Genomic DNA, 17,041 nt, shown 5'->3' with positions numbered 1-17,041 from the left:
TGACTTCACTGGACGATGTCTTCTTACAAGGAACAAAGTGTACCATCTTCGTAAGCCGATCTATCACGACAAAGATGCTGTCAAATGAGTTTGATGATGGCAAGTCCGTGATGAAGTCCATAGAAATTGAAGACCATGGTCGATGTGGAATTGGCAATGGCTATAGAAGTCCATAAGGGCGATGCCGAGGATTCTTAGATCTTGAACAGATGTCACAAGAGAGGACAAAATCTTTCACATCCTTCCACATTTGGGGCCACCAAAAATCTCGGGAAATAAGCTCTAAGGTCTTGTTGAATCCAAAATGTCCCGCAGCTGGAAAATCATGGCGAGATTGAAGAACTCGGAATCATGCTGGTCCTTTTGGAATGTACAATCGCTCTTCAAAGTATAAAAGATCTCCCTCCGCCTTGAACTTGTCGTCATTGGTACGTTGCTTGATATCAATGGCTACTGAATCTTTAATGGTAATAGCATGTACCTGGTTTAGGAAGTCAGCATCAAATGATAACATAGTAGCACAAAGTTGAAATCTCTCTGGCTTCAATAACGTTATACATTGTTGATCAAACGCTGCTTCTCCAGCCTTTGGTGCAAGATACGATCTCCTTGATAAAGCATCGGATAGTCTTTGCTGCCTTCCAGGTCTGTAAGTGATAACAAAATCGAATCTAGATAGCGACATATTCCACCAAGCTTGACGTCGATTTAAAACTCGAGTCGTCATGAAATACTCTAAATTCTTGTGATCCGTATATACGGTTACTGGATGTGCAGCTCCTTCAAGAAAGTGACGCCATTCTTCGAAAGAATCCACTATAGTAAGAAGTTCCTTATCGTGGATCTCATAATTGATTTCAGCAGCAGAGAACTTTCGAGAATAGAATGCAACTGGATGGAGCTTCTTATCTTCACTCATTTGTAAAAGTACAGCTCTCAAAGCAAAATCTGAAGCATCAGTTTCTAAATAGAAGGCCTTTGTAAAGTCTGGATGTACCAAAATTGGAGCTGTAGTAAATGTTATCTTCAAATCTTGAAACGCCTTCTCCGCCAAAGGTCCCCATTCCAACTTATCCTTGTATGTTAATCGAGTGAGAGGAGCAGCAACTTGAGAATAATTCTTAATGAAGATCCGATAGAAGTTAGCAAAACTAAGAAAGCATTGTACGTCTCTAACCATCTTCGGAACCTCCCAAGTCATGATTGCTTCTACTTTCTTAGGGTCCATCTTCAAACCTTCTGTAGTCGCAATGAACCCCAAAAATTCCATCTCCATCTGGTGAAATAAACACTTTTCTAATTTGGCATATAGTCCTCACTTGCGTAGTTTCTCCAAGACCAAACGAACATGCTCCTAATGCTCTTCCTCATTTTTAGAGAATATTAGAATATCATCCAAGTAGATGACAACAAAATCGTCGAGGTGTTCTCGAAAGATTTCATTCATCATATGTTGGAAAATCGCTGGAGCATCGGTAAGACCAAAAGGCATGACATTATATTCGAAATGACCATACCTTGTACGGAATGTTGTCTTCCACTCATCTCCTTCCTTGATTCGTACGAGATTATAAGCTCTCCTTAGATCAATTTTTGTAAAGATCTTCGCACGTCCAAGTTGTTCTAAGAGACTAGAAATCAAGGGTAATGGGTAACGATTTTTCTTTGTTACCTTGTTGAGGCCTCGATAGTCCATACATATCCGTAATGATCCATCTTTCTTCTTCACAAATAAGATGGGTGCTCCAGTTGATGATTTTGAATGACGAATGAAGTTCTTGGCTAGATTCTCGTCGATGTACTTTCGCAACTCTACCAACTCCGTTTGCGATAGATTGTAGATTGGGCCAAAAGGTGGTTGTGCTCCTTCTTGCAAGTCTATGGCACAATCATATGGTCAGTGTTCCGGTAGTATGTCGGCGTTCTTCTTTTGAAACACGTCTTCAAAATCCTTATATTACTCCGGTATACTTGCTGTTGAGATCTTCTCCTCGGTAGTTGGAGCCACATAAATGACAAATGGAGTACCTTCCTTAGATGATCTTATAAACGCTCTTGCTCTAATGAATAAGAATTTCTTTTTTCGAGGTTTTTTACTAGGTTTTTTCTTGGGTGGTTTTGTGGGAAAAGTCATCTTCCGCAACCTCCAATCTATCAATGGATTATGTTTTTCCAACCAAGAAAGACCAAGAATAATAGGATTTTATGGGATTCTAATAATATTAAAAATAATATGACTACTATGGTCTTTAAACGTTACTTCTATAGGTTTTGATTCATGGATGATGCTACCAGACAATAAAGGTCGCCCATCTATGACCTCAATATGAACAGGTTTTGATTTTTGTACTAAAGGGATCTTATGACGCTTTGTAAATTCTTCGTCTAAAAAACAAGCAGATGCTCCTGAGTCTAGTAGTGCTAAGGTTCTCAATTTTTGAGGGCCGATAAACAAAGGGATTGTAAAACAAAGTGCAGGTTGGGTAGAAAGAAAGGAACCTGATTGTTGTTGGGATATTTCATTGTCCAGCCGCACGGTTCCTACTGTGGCTGGGCATCTTCGTTTTCCTGAACAAATACTCCCCTAGTCTTGACTATGCCTCGATTTTGCTTTTTGAGGCAGTTTCCGACTTTGTGGCCTTCTCCACCACAATACAAGCATAAATTTTCCTCCATACGTCGCTTTTTTTCTTCTATAATAAGAGATTTGATATGTACCGCATCAATTTGCATGTCTTCCACCTCTGAATGCGAATTCACACCGCTTGCCGACATAGTTGGAGCATGGTAAATTGTATGTTGTCTTGAGCGTTGGTCTTGGCGACGTTGGAATAGGCAATTATCACACTTCACAACTTGGCTAATGGCTTCATTGAGCGTTCGTGGATCAGGAAGAGTTAACAGCAAATCCTTCACATCATCTCTTAAACCCCAATAGAATTGACTCATCAACGCTTCTTCATCCCAATTGATGTCGCATACTAATTGCTTGAAATCCGAAGCATAGACTGATGTAGAACGCATCCCTTGTCGTAGTGACCAGATCTTTGTTGTAGCCCATCGAACCTTATCGTGTTCACCAAATGCTTCCGCAAATGCTTCCAAAAAGGTTTCGAAGTTGTTTAATATGGATGATCGTTTCTCAAACAAAGGAGCAAACCATGATAGAGCTTGTTCCGTAAGTAAGGTTCCAACAAGCCCAACACGTGACTCCTCCATTGGATATCATTCGGGCTGTAAAACTGTTATCAACCTGATTTGATTGACAAATCCTCGAAACTTCGAACGTGTTCTATCAAACCTATCTGGAAGGCTAACTCGAGGCTCTTTATGTTGTAGAACTAGTGGTTCTTGTCGAACCTGAGGTAAAGTTGTTTCTCCAAGTGCCGAAATTTGAGGCTGGTGTAGTTTAGATTGTGCTATCCCAGATACTCCATCATTATGAAGCCTTGCCACCACTCCTTCAATCTCTATAGTTCATTGTGATAACGTAGCGAGGGCATTCATAATAGCATCTAACTTAGACTCCAAATTTTTTGTCATACTAATGTCTTGACCTCCGGCCATTCTAAAAGAAAGACAAAAATAACCCTATAAGAGGCAATATTGGTTTATAGGAGGATAATCCACAACCTATAAAACACCTTAAGAATTTCAAGAAGAGGGGTAATCCACTCTCTCCAAGAAGAATAAGACTCCAATATTATAACACAAGAAGTATCAGTTTAGAGGAGGGTAATCCGCAACCTCTAAAAATACTAGTATACCTTCAAGAAGAGGGATAATCCACACTCTAATAAGAAAGAACTAGCTCTGATATCTCAAATTAGTGCAGTCTCGACAAACTGTCATGGACACAAAATACAGACTTGAAAACTAATAAGAAGTTCAAGAAGAAGTGGCAGAACTAGATTAAACAAATGAGTACAAGAACAACACTAGAAAGGTGAGCTAGAACTCCAAGAGATTTGTTGTCGAGACTGAAGAACTCTTCAACCTCGATCCCTATATATACTCCTACTTAGGAAGCTTCTCGAGCTACTTCTATTAACTAGGAAGCTTCTAGAAAGTTCCAGAGGCTTCCTTTCTAGAAGCTTCTAGAAACTTCGCTTCTAGAAGGTTCCAGAGACTTCCTTTCTAGAAGCTTCTAGAAACTTCTCTCTAAAAGGTTCCAGAGGCTTGTTTTCTAGAAGGTTCTAGAGACTTCTCTCTAGAAAGTTCTAAGGAATATGTCCCTAACACTTGGACGCAATAAGAGAATCAGATGCATATTTAGCAAAGTTAGTTCAAAGATTTTCAAACCTGCAACAAGTTTGTGTAGACAAGAGATTACTTATTATTGTAACTATCAATGACCGACTCTCACATCATTGAATGCTTTGTTGTCATATAATGAGACTATTTTTTATAAGCCTCATACATCAAATTTGTCTTGTAGTTCACTTCATGATAAGTTATAATCCATTCAAGTTAAAAGCAATGCAATTTAAGCCATTTTTGAAGTTTCCTTTGTAGCTAACCTTGGATATTGTGGCAATTAAAAAACTTCTAATATTATAATGATATATAAAGATTTGAAAATAGTACAATCAACAACATAGTGAAATTTGATAAAAAAAAGTTGGTAATATTCTTCAATGCCTCAATCTTTACTTTGAACATTCTCTGTTGAATGTAATCTTCTTTTGGAGGATTTTGAGGATGAACTATTAGTTGAATAGTTGAATCATTGCAAGTGTTTCTTTAATGAATATTTGCAGTAAGGTAAAGATGTAGGCACTACATTGCCTTAGAAGAAGAGGAGAAGTGGGTATTGCATGGTGATGAATTGTGATGATGATAGCAACGACATTAGTTTGAGTAATTTTTCAGATATAGAGCTTTAATTTTTGGCAAGAGAATGTCCAAGATTAGAGAGTTTGTTTGTCATATGATCCTTTGTAGTATTAAGTCATGACCATGTCATTCTAGTAAATGCTTATAGAGGCTTAAAGGTCTTGGACTTGTAGGTATACAATGATGTCTACAACCATACTTCAATATTTCTATCTATAAGTATTATTATTATATTATCCCATTACAAAAATAAAAATCGAGATCTATATAATTTTTATTTCTTGGACTTTTTTGTTAAGTATTATTATTATATTATTCCATTACAAAAACAAAAATCGGGATCTATATAATTTTTATTTCTTGGAATTTTTTGTGGCTAGTCTTCCTTCATATTTATATAGTAAAATATCATGATTAAATTTCTATCTATATAAAAATATATTTATCGAGTCAAACTGCTATAGCACTGCTATGACAAGAATTAAGATTTGAAGGCCATAGGCATATATTGTAAAGAATTTGAAGAGCTAAATTTACATTTTCATGAAAGAATCAATGATATCAACATAGTAGGAATTGTAGTATGCCAATGTACTCTAACAACTTGTACGTGGGATATAACATTGATGATCCAAGCACTTGAATGTTTATGTAGAAGGTTGGCACATTGGAAGAGCTAGAGGCATTGTCTCTCTAATATTGATCCTCTTCTGATACAACTTACTTGCAATTGCTTCTAATTTCAATCTCCTCAACAGAACAATGTTGATAAATGAATCTCGTTAATTTATATTAAAGTAGCAAGCTCATAGGCCATCGAGGTCGAAAGACATCAATTGAACTACAGAAACTTCTACTTAGACCTTCTAGAATATCTCAAGTTGTCTATTGCAATAATTATCTTGTAAGGGATTAAAGCTCAACTTAATTATATATATATATATATATATATATAAATATATACATTTATAAATATACATATATAAATATACATATATAAATATACATATATATATATATATATATATATATATATACATATTTACACACACACACATATATATATATATATATATATACATATTTACACACACACATATATATATATATATATATATATATATAAATATTTACATATACTTATTTATATATATATATTTTTATTTACATACAGCATCAAACATGGATGCACAAAGATAGTCTCGGTTACAATCGTAGCATCTCCGCTGCTGTTACCTATCCCACTTCCTCGTCACTAACTTACTGAAACTCACAAGGGAAACATACCCGACTCAGTTCCTTAGCAATCATGAATAGACTCGTTGCAAGCGAACATGGTTCCTCTACATACATGCCACTGTTCGGGTCTGCGGTATCTGTCAAGAAGAGCATTTCGCGAGTCACCAAAATTTGAGTAGTGAACACATTCGTTACATCCAGGAGATAGATTAAGATTTTCATCTGGAGAGTGAAGGTCTTTAATTCGACCGCGCTATATGGTAGTTGAAAAATTGTTATGATAATTCAATATGACACAATACGCCGGAGTAATTCTTCATATTCGACCACTTTTAGGTTGCATTCTTACGTCTCCTTCTCTTTGGATTCCCAGAGCTTAGCAATCTGAGTGCATTATTACTTTTTATGAGGCCTTGTTTTCCTTTAGATAGTAATATTGTGAACAAAAATTTATTCACCCATAATATTAAATCTCTTAGTTAAAAAAAATTACAAATCATAGTGGAAATGTCTATTATGAATATTTTTTTGTAAACATACCACTTTTGCATGAAAACCTAAATTTAAAAAAAGAAATACAAAGTGATCTATGCTCATAAATGAGGTCTATTTATGTAGTCATAATATCCTTTATTGTTTCACACATTTTCCATCTACAAAAATCTGGTGGCTATTGGAGGAGGATGCAAAAAGTTAGAAAAAGTCACATTGAGTGATTCATATTACGTGGGTGACCATAGCCTAGTTGCCATTACTAGAGGCTATCTCCAACTTGAAGCATTGAAAATAAACTGTTGTCATAACATTAGAACTACAAGGCTTCAGGTTGTAAGATGTTCTTGTCAGTAGAAAAAACTTCTTTTTTGATATGATAAAATGTCAATATTCTTCAGTTTCTTATGCCGTATGTTAAGGTTTAGACATACATTAATTTATAATGAAGTGATGATTACTAATTGTTGATACTTCTAAGAGATATTTTGCAATTGATGAAGGATTTTATAATGCAGCCTCATGCAAGAGAAAAACAATTGTCTTCATAGAATTTCCTTATTCATACTTGACACACTTTGTATTTATATTTGAGAAGTCATAAAATATAACAACATGAATTATATTATAAAATATATATATATATATATATATATATATATATATAGTTTTTAATTTTAAAATGTATATATTTATTAATTTTTTAAATTAAAAAAAATTACTTAAAGATAGATTGATAACTAAATAAGATTGCAAATACTAGAACCAAATAACAATAAAATGCATAATGGTTTTATTTAGCTTGCTACATAGGCTACCACTACTGTGTGTGTGTGTATATATATATATATATATATATATAGGTTTTTTTATCCATTAACTAATATTTTTTGCTTACTTGATAATATTTGTTTGAATAGAGGTTGTTCTTAGGTCATAAACTTAGATCATATAATTAATATTTCTTGCATAATTGATAAAATTTCTATCCACTGAAATTAAACATATTATGAAACACAACCAATGAAATACAATACAAACAAACATACACCCATCAAACATACACATGCACACACACACACACACACATATATATATATATATATAATTTAATTTTCATCGCAACACGATTATAATTTTTTTTTGAAGATAATATAAAATTTCTAAAATAAATTTTTTTCAACTATAAGAAAAAATCAATTATCAAGTAATATTAAGTCTCACACTTATTTTGATTTTTTTATGTAAGTTGTTAAGATGTTTTAAAACTTTAAATGTGTGTTGTATACACATACAATAATTTTCAAGCATGAATTTTAGTTTAAATTTTAAAAATTATTATTATATATGATTTATGTGCAGGATAAACAGAATCTATGCATATAACTGTTTATCAGATGTAAAATATTTATTGATTTGTAGATACACACTTTTGTAAAAAAATTTTAATTTCTTGCCATTTTGATTGTTCTTCTTTCTTTCTTTCTTTCTTTCTTTCTTCTTTTTTTTCGCATACGCTGTCCTTATTTTGTACAAAATAAGCATGGTACAAAATTCACATTGTACAAAATGAGCATGGTGGCATAGCAATTGGTTGTTATTTTTAAATATAAATTTGACAGATAAAATAGGCCACAGTTGGTGTAGAACAAGAGTTTGATTTTCTCTTTGTGGATACCAAAGAGTCATACAATCATGATATCATGTGGGAATTTAATTTCATAATGTGATTCTAATTTTGAATGCCTTGAAATTTGTACTTTGTTAATGACATGGGTACTTGTATGATGGGAATTAAAAAGTGCAATGGGAGGGCATTTCTTAATCACAATCACATTCTTATAGAATATTATTCTACATAACATGCGTACATTGTCTTGTGAGAATCTTATTCTATTCCACCACATTGGATTAGTAATTATTTGTTCATTATATGCACCAAAATTAGATGTTAGAGCCAATGATTCCTTTATTAAGTACATACCAAAGATTGACACTTGGATGCCATAACAAAGTACTATATTATAAAAAATGGAGTTAGACTTTTAACTCAAAACTTTAGGAAGGAAAAAGAAAAAGATAAAAAAGAAGAAAAAAGAAGAAGAAGAATTAGAAATAAATGGTCTACTTGATATGAAGTATGAATTAGGTTGTGCTTTATAACAATAGTATGATGTTTGCTTAAAGAGCCAATAAAATCAGAAATTTTGGTTTTGAATGATACTTTTTGAAGATATATTTTTGGTATAGAAATTCACAGTGTTTTTCTTTATTTTATTTTTCACGTCTAATGGATATAAAATTGATGAAGAGCCTAACACTGAAATTTTAAACTTGTGTGCTTCAATATGATTTAGTAAGAATGAGCCCATTCGGGAGAACGGACTCAAGGGCATAGCACGGAGCCCTAAATTCTAAACATCAGGCCTGATTCACGGCCATCTAGGAAATTAAAAGATTTCCCGAAGATCCAGCCCCGAAGTCTCTTATCGCCGGAACTCAGAAAGAAGTTTCACGACGACAGTTGAGAAGTCGATGCTCCTTCGTCGGTCGGTCGGTTGGTCATTTTCAGTGACGTCCAGGAATCCGACGAAAGAACCTCGTCACCTTCGCTAAATTGTTATTCATATGTACATTTCGCAACGCTGATCTGTTCATGGTCGAAGGTGATTTGGTTTGTGTTTGTGTTTAGTTCACTCGAATTTCGGTTTGTACTGCAATTGTGCTCTAGAAAGTTTTGGTTGTACATTGTTTCGTATTTTATTTTACTTTTACTTTTAATTCGGACTGTGCTGGCATCGTGGAAATCATATGCTCATCACGCATCGTGCAATGGCCAATGTGTGCGGCGCTTTGTGACCTCAAAATTGCCTATCCTGGAATTGTAGAGGCATTCAGACTCGACTAGGAGACAAAGTTTGATGCAACGTGGTCAGGTGTTGGCGTCAACGAGCTTTGAGTTGCAGAAGCGTAGGAGACGGACGGAGTTGTGATTCATGGACTGCAATTCTGATTAGGAGGAAGGCCCTGATCGTGTGTTACGAATGTGCTGAATCTGTTGGAGCGTGGGTAGAGGGGAAGTAAGTATGAAGGGAGAAGAGCGCAACATTGAAACCGAAGAATGGAAAGGTAGAGGAAGGGCCTAGGAGTCCTACTCCAGCAAAGCTGTTGCTCAAATTGCTAAGCTCTGGGAATCCAAAGAGAAGGAGACGTAAGAATGCAACCTAAAAGTGGTCGAATATGAAGAATTACTCCGGCGTATTGTGTCATATTGAATTATCATAACAATTTTTCAACTACCATATAGCGCGGTCGAATTAAAGACCTTCACTCTCCAGATGAAAATCTTAATCTATCTCCTGGATGTAACGAATGTGTTCACTACTCAAATTTTGGTGACTCGCGAAATGCTCTTCTTGACAGATACCGCAGACCCGAACAGTGGCATGTATGCAGAGGAACCATGTTCGCTTGCAACGAGTCTATTCATGATTGCTAAGGAACTGAGTCGGGTATGTTTCCCTTGTGAGTTTCAGTAAGTTAGTGACGAGGAAGTGGGATAGGTAACAGCAGCGGAGATGCTACGATTGTAACCGAGACTATCTTTGTGCATCCATGTTTGATGCTGTATGTAAATAAAAATATATATATATAAATAAGTATATGTAAATATTTATATATATATATATATATATATATGTGTGTGTGTAAATATGTATATATATATATATATATATATATGTGTGTGTGTGTAAATATGTATATATATATATATATATATATGTATATTTATATATGTATATTTATATATGTATATTTATAAATGTATATATTTATATATATATATATATATATATATATATAATTAAGTTGAGCTTTAATCCCTTACAAGATAATTATTGCAATAGACAACTTGAGATATTCTAGAAGGTCTAAGTAGAAGTTTCTGTAGTTCAATTGATGTCTTTCGACCTCGATGGCCTATGAGCTTGCTACTTTAATATAAATTAACGAGATTCATTTATCAACATTGTTCTGTTGAGGAGATTGAAATTAGAAGCAATTGCAAGTAAGTTGTATCAGAAGAGGATCAATATTAGAGAGACAATGCCTCTAGCTCTTCCAATGTGCCAACCTTCTACATAAACATTCAAGTGCTTGGATCATCAATGTTATATCCCACGTACAAGTTGTTAGAGTACATTGGCATACTACAATTCCTACTATGTTGATATCATTGATTCTTTCATGAAAATGTAAATTTAGCTCTTCAAATTCTTTACAATATATGCCTATGGCCTTCAAATCTTAATTCTTGTCATAGCAGTGCTATAGCAGTTTGACTCGATAAATATATTTTTATATAGATAAAAATTTAATCATGATATTTTACTATATAAATATGAAGGAAGACTAGCCACAAAAAAGTCCAAGAAATAAAAATTATATAGATCCCGATTTTTGTTTTTGTAATGGAATAATATAATAATAATACTTAACAAAAAAGTCCAAGAAATAAAAATTATATAGATCTCGATTTTTATTTTTGTAATGGGATAATATAATAATAATACTTATAGATAGAAATATTGAAGTATGGTTGTAGACATCATTGTATACCTACAAGTCCAAGACCTTTAAGCCTCTATAAGCATTTACTAGAATGACATGGTCATGACTTAATACTACAAAGGATCATATGACAAACAAACTCTCTAATCTTGGACATTCTCTTGCCAAAAATTAAAGCTCTATAGCTGAAAAATTACTCAAACTAATGTCATTGCTATCATCATCACAATTCATCACCATGCAATACCCACTTCTCCTCTTCTTCTAAGGCAATGTAGTGCCTACATCTTTACCTTACTGCAAATATTCATTAAAGAAACACTTGCAATGATTCAACTATTCAACTAATAGTTCATCCTCAAAATCCTCCAAAAGAAGATTACATTCAACAGAGAATGTTCAAAGTAAAGATTGAGGCATTGAAGAATATTACCAACTTTTTTTTATCAAATTTCACTATGTTGTTGATTGTACTATTTTCAAATCTTTATATATCATTATAATATTAGAAGTTTTTTAATTGCCACAATATCCAAGGTTAGCTACAAAGGAAACTTCAAAAATGGCTTAAATTGCATTGCTTTTGACTTGAATGGATTATAACTTATCATGAAGTGAACTACAAGACAAATTTGATGTATGAGGCTTATAAAAAATAGTCTCATTATATGACAACAAAGCATTCAATGATGTGAGAGTCGGTCATTGATAGTTACAATAATAAGTAATCTCTTGTCTACACAAACTTGTTGCAGGTTTGAGAATCTTTGAACTAACTTTGCTAAATATGCATCTGATTCTCCTATTGTGTCCAAGGTTAGAGAATGGTGACATGCACTCTCTAGCATGTTCTATTTTTTATAGACCAACAAGTAAGCATCTTGGTTGTTGTCCCTTCTGTCTATATATTTCATGATTTCTATTAGGATCTCATCTTATAACAAGTTTATTAAAACTTGTCCCTTCACCATGCTTGATGTTCCAACAATCTACTAAAAAATAACTAAAAAGATTATTCAATCAATATGGCAATGGTTGCATTGCCCTTTCAATTTATATATATGCCTTTTTTAGCTTCTGTGCTAAGCTTAAGTAAAAAATTCACCAAAATATTGGACAAAATTAATACTCTTAAAAGTAGCCATTTTCCATCTTACAAAAAAAATTCACTAGAATTTGCAAAACATGAATCCAATGCACAATAATACACTTTGCATTCACCATTGTTATGAGCTGAAATCCAAATTGCATCTATGATTGAGTCCCACAACATATATTATAATCAACGAGTATTGGTTTTGTAAAAGTTTGATGCACAAAATATGCAATGACCATTTTTCTTGCATGTGTTTTAAGCCGGATGCAAAAATGCTCTCAATAGGAACCCAATCTTTGAGATTTTCACAAGGCTCCTAAATTTTGAATGAATGAGTAAATGAGTGTGTATCATAGAAAAAACAAACTAATTAATTGTAGTTTGAGTATTGACAAAATAGAATAAAGGTGTGTTCGCAATCCACACCATGAAAAAATGCTAGAGCATTAAGCTACATTCATACTTTGGCTTCCATATTTCCATTTACAAGGGTATCGCTTTTGTGGAGTGTTGCTATCACACTCATTGTCTTATTACATCTAAAGCAGAGACAATACATTGTTGAATTGTGGTATTTTTTTGTGTTTATAAATGTGGTAGTTTTCTTCGAGATTTGCTTTCAAAATGGATATCAAACTTTTATTGTGGTATTGGTGTAGTTTATAGCTCAAAAATATGACATCAATTTCAGATTATAAATAAAAATATATGCACAAATCAACACACATATACACTTTGACATTCTTTTTATTTTGATTCCTTTGATAATAAATAAATCTATGTCAATTATTTATGTATATTGAAATTATATTATATTATATTAATAATAATTTAAGAGCTTCTAAAAAAAATAATAAAAAAATATCTAATACTGCCTATGTTAAAAAGAATTGATCACAATCTAATAGTATATATGTTTGTAATTTAATTAAAGCTCAATCATATCACAAACATTTCATTTAACAAACAAAAAATAATAATATAGTAAGCTGTAATTAGTAAACTTATTATATTGATTTTATAATGTTTTAAAGATTAGTATTTTTTAAATAAAGTTTTAAATATTTGTGAGATTAAAACTTATAATAAATTATCCACAATAAACATAGCATAGATATGAAAAGGAAAAACTTAAATATTATCAAAAAAAAAAGTAAGAATAATAATATTATTAATAATATTTTATATAATTATTACAAATATATAAATATCCCTTGTATATATATATATATATATATATATATATTTATTCAAATAAAATGGCTAAGCACCAATTTCATGTATTATACATTACATATTATATGCACAAAATACATACACATACAAAAGCAATGTAACAAGAATGTTGAAACAATGAATATAAAAAGAAGGCCAAGGCCAATTATTTTTTAATAGTTTGGTATTATTTAAATGGTAAGTATAAAACAATCACTATGTTAGAGTTCAATGGCTATAGATATTAATCCTAATTCTTTTAGTATTTATGTCATGTATTCACTTAAAATCACATTGGAATCTTAATTCAATTAATCTCTATTGAATCATGTTACATACCAATATGTAATATGTACAGTAACATTTTACTCCATTTACATGAACTATTTTATTTCTCTTTCAATATCTTCAACCTAAATAACAATTGTAGCTTTATTCAAGTAACTAACCTCATTAAAAACAAATGAAATTTAAAAATTCCATCCTACTATACTTATAAGATTAAAAAAAAATAGAAAAAAAAAAAATATATATATATATATATATATATATATATATATATATAAATATAAATATATATCAATGTATCTTCTAAGCCATAAATTTATACAAAAACTAAAGAATTTTTTTGGTGGATGCATCATTAAAAGAAAAAAAGAAAAGAAATACATCAAATTAAGATATTATTAAATTTATCTCAAAAACCAAACATTACTTTCATCATAATTCTTATTTATCTTATCATTAATATTAGTATTAATATTAGTATACTTTTCTATACAAAAAATTCATATTTTAAAGAATGTTTTAAAACAAACTTATTAAAAAATTTTAATATTGCAATTCTACTCAATTCTAATTCTATAACATGTCCCCAAAATGAAAGAGAAACAAGAAATAAGTATAGTTAGTAAGCAAACAGGGAGCCACAAAAGCATGGCAGATTTAATTTAATGGCCATGGCCACTTATTGTCATCGTCATTGTCAATGCATGTATTGCAAAAATTCAACATTGCCACCATTGCCATCACCATTGTTGTTGCTACTTTACAATCCCCATATACTTCAATGCCCACAAACAAAGTCCTACTTTCTACTTTGATGTATTTCACTCTACTTTACATTGTAACTTCTTTAATCAATTAGCAGGAATTCATTTATATTGTAAGTATGCAGAAGGGCATAGTGTTGTGTATAATTGAGGTTGTTGCAAGTAGAGTAGTTTTACAAATGAACTCAAATGTGAGGTATTAGATGTTAATTAATTCTTCTCAATTCTAAGATAAACTATCTGAGTTGAACACACTTAAGATTTGGAAGATTTTTCAAAATGTTTTTATAGATCTTTTATAATATGGAATCTTTTTCTTTAGAGTTGTGGCCATTGTATGTGTAATAAGCTTATAATTGTGAAGAAATCAAATAGGCTAGTTGTGAAGTAAAATAAACCTCTACTAGTTAGAAGTCGAGTCTAATTCACAACAATTTAATTATTCTAGATTATAATAGTTGTTGATCAAAACCTGACTTAATGTCCAAAGAACTTAACAACCTTCCAATTATAAAATAAAATAACCACCTAATAGATGATTTCATTTAATTTTTAATTACTAATTAACTAATAAGAAATTAATTAAAAATTATTCCATCATTGTAAAGAAAATCAACTTCTTAACAAATTAAATTGACACTTAAGCAATCATCATCTACTATAATAACTATACAATAATATAAGGTCACTTAAATAATTTAATTAATAATATATAATTAAAAAATAAATAATTATATGATTTAATTTAAATCTATATATTTTTTAATTTTTTTTATTATTTATTGTTTATTTTTTAATTTTTATCTAATATTAAATTTTATTCAACTATAAATTCATTTAAAGTAAATTTCGTCTATAGAAAAAAATTCATCCATAAATAAGATGTCATCTAAAAAATATTATTTATTTAAATCCTAAGTATTCATCAACTTAATCTAATTCATTTCAAATCCTAAATTTATTTGAATTCTAATCTAGCTTCATCCAACTGTAATTATTCTTCTAATCTATCTTCATTCTCACTTAAGTCTTCCAATTTGAGAATTCTCACCATAGTATGGGTGATGTTTAAAAAAAACCTCTACATGCAATACCATGGTCAAGCAGCAACAGTTAAGTTACGAAGCCAACTTCATAAATTGTAGTATGCTAATGTACTCTAACAACTTGTATGTGGGATATAACATTGATGATCCAAGCACTTGAATGTTTATGTAGAAAGTTGGCACATTGGAAGTGCTAGAGGCATTGTCTCTCTAATATTGATCCTCTTCTGATACAACTTACTTGCAATTGCTTCTAATTTCAATCTCCTCTATAGAACAATGTTGATAAATGAATCTCATTAATTTATATTAAAGTAACAAGCTCACATGCCATCGATGTCGATAGACATCAATTGAACTACCTAAACTTCTACTTAGACCTTCTAGAATATCTCAAGTTGTCTGTTGCAATAATTTTCTTGTAAGGGATTAAAGCTCAATTTAATTTTGTACACATGAAGAGCCACAAGAAATGCTTTATCTAATAATTTTCTTTATAAAATTTGATCAATTTTTATTTCAACCGAGATCACTGTAAGTGCCTTAGGAGAATAAGATCTATCCATACAATAATCTACTTGCTCATTGAGTCACTTTGACAAACCGCGACTATAGTTCGCTCAATCTATAATACCGCAACTTCATAAGGTATTCCTTTGCTCTAATTCAAACCACTCTTCCTTACCACCTCCTCAAGACAATGGAACATCTTCATGCAAATATTGTGGTGGCACTACTCGCATAAGATTCAATACTAGATTGGAGCATGAGAAGAACAATCACCAAGATTGATCATACTCACATCATCTATACAAAGAGAGGATATTTAGTTGCAACTACAACTACAGTATGTTAATGACAGGACCACATTATCAAGCCATACTGAACAAAACAAATCTTGTTAGTAGTCTAAACACCTAAGTCATTGTTATAGCATAATATACTCTAACATGCTAATTTTACAACACCAAAATAATTAGTGCACCTATTGTGCTAGTTGGAGATGACCACGATGATGTACCTTGAACCATCTTTGCTTTCAAGCCACAGATGGAGAATGAAAAAAAACTTATGCTAATGCTCAATGTAGCACTAAACCATTAGAATGATACCATTGAATCGCACAATCCTGAGTAGAAGATGAAATGTAGCTGAACGCCAAACAAGAAACCAGCACCTTAATGACATGAATCAAGTTGTATACCACTTCGTGATGGTGGATTTCCAATAACAACCAACCACTACCAAGGAACAAAAGAATGTTTGATGAGCCGCTTTTACTATGCAGAATTCTATTCAATACAAAATAATAGAAGAAGATTCTATTGGATCCTTACTAACATCCATAACCTAGCCGCAAGGCAAAAAATAAGAACAATCTCATATTGCAAAGCCCTTGATTAACAACAACAAAAAAAAAAAAAAAAAAAAAAAAAAAAACAACAACAACAACAACAACAAAAAAAAAGATACCAAGTTGCGGCTCTATTGCA

Source organism: Physcomitrium patens, chromosome 2, assembly GCF_059467195.1.
Source record: "Physcomitrium patens ecotype Gransden chromosome 2, ASM5946719v1, whole genome shotgun sequence".
NCBI classification, from domain to species: domain Eukaryota; kingdom Viridiplantae; phylum Streptophyta; class Bryopsida; order Funariales; family Funariaceae; genus Physcomitrium; species Physcomitrium patens.
The sequence above is the reverse complement of the archived record's forward strand: the minus strand, read 5'-3'. Positions refer to the sequence as shown.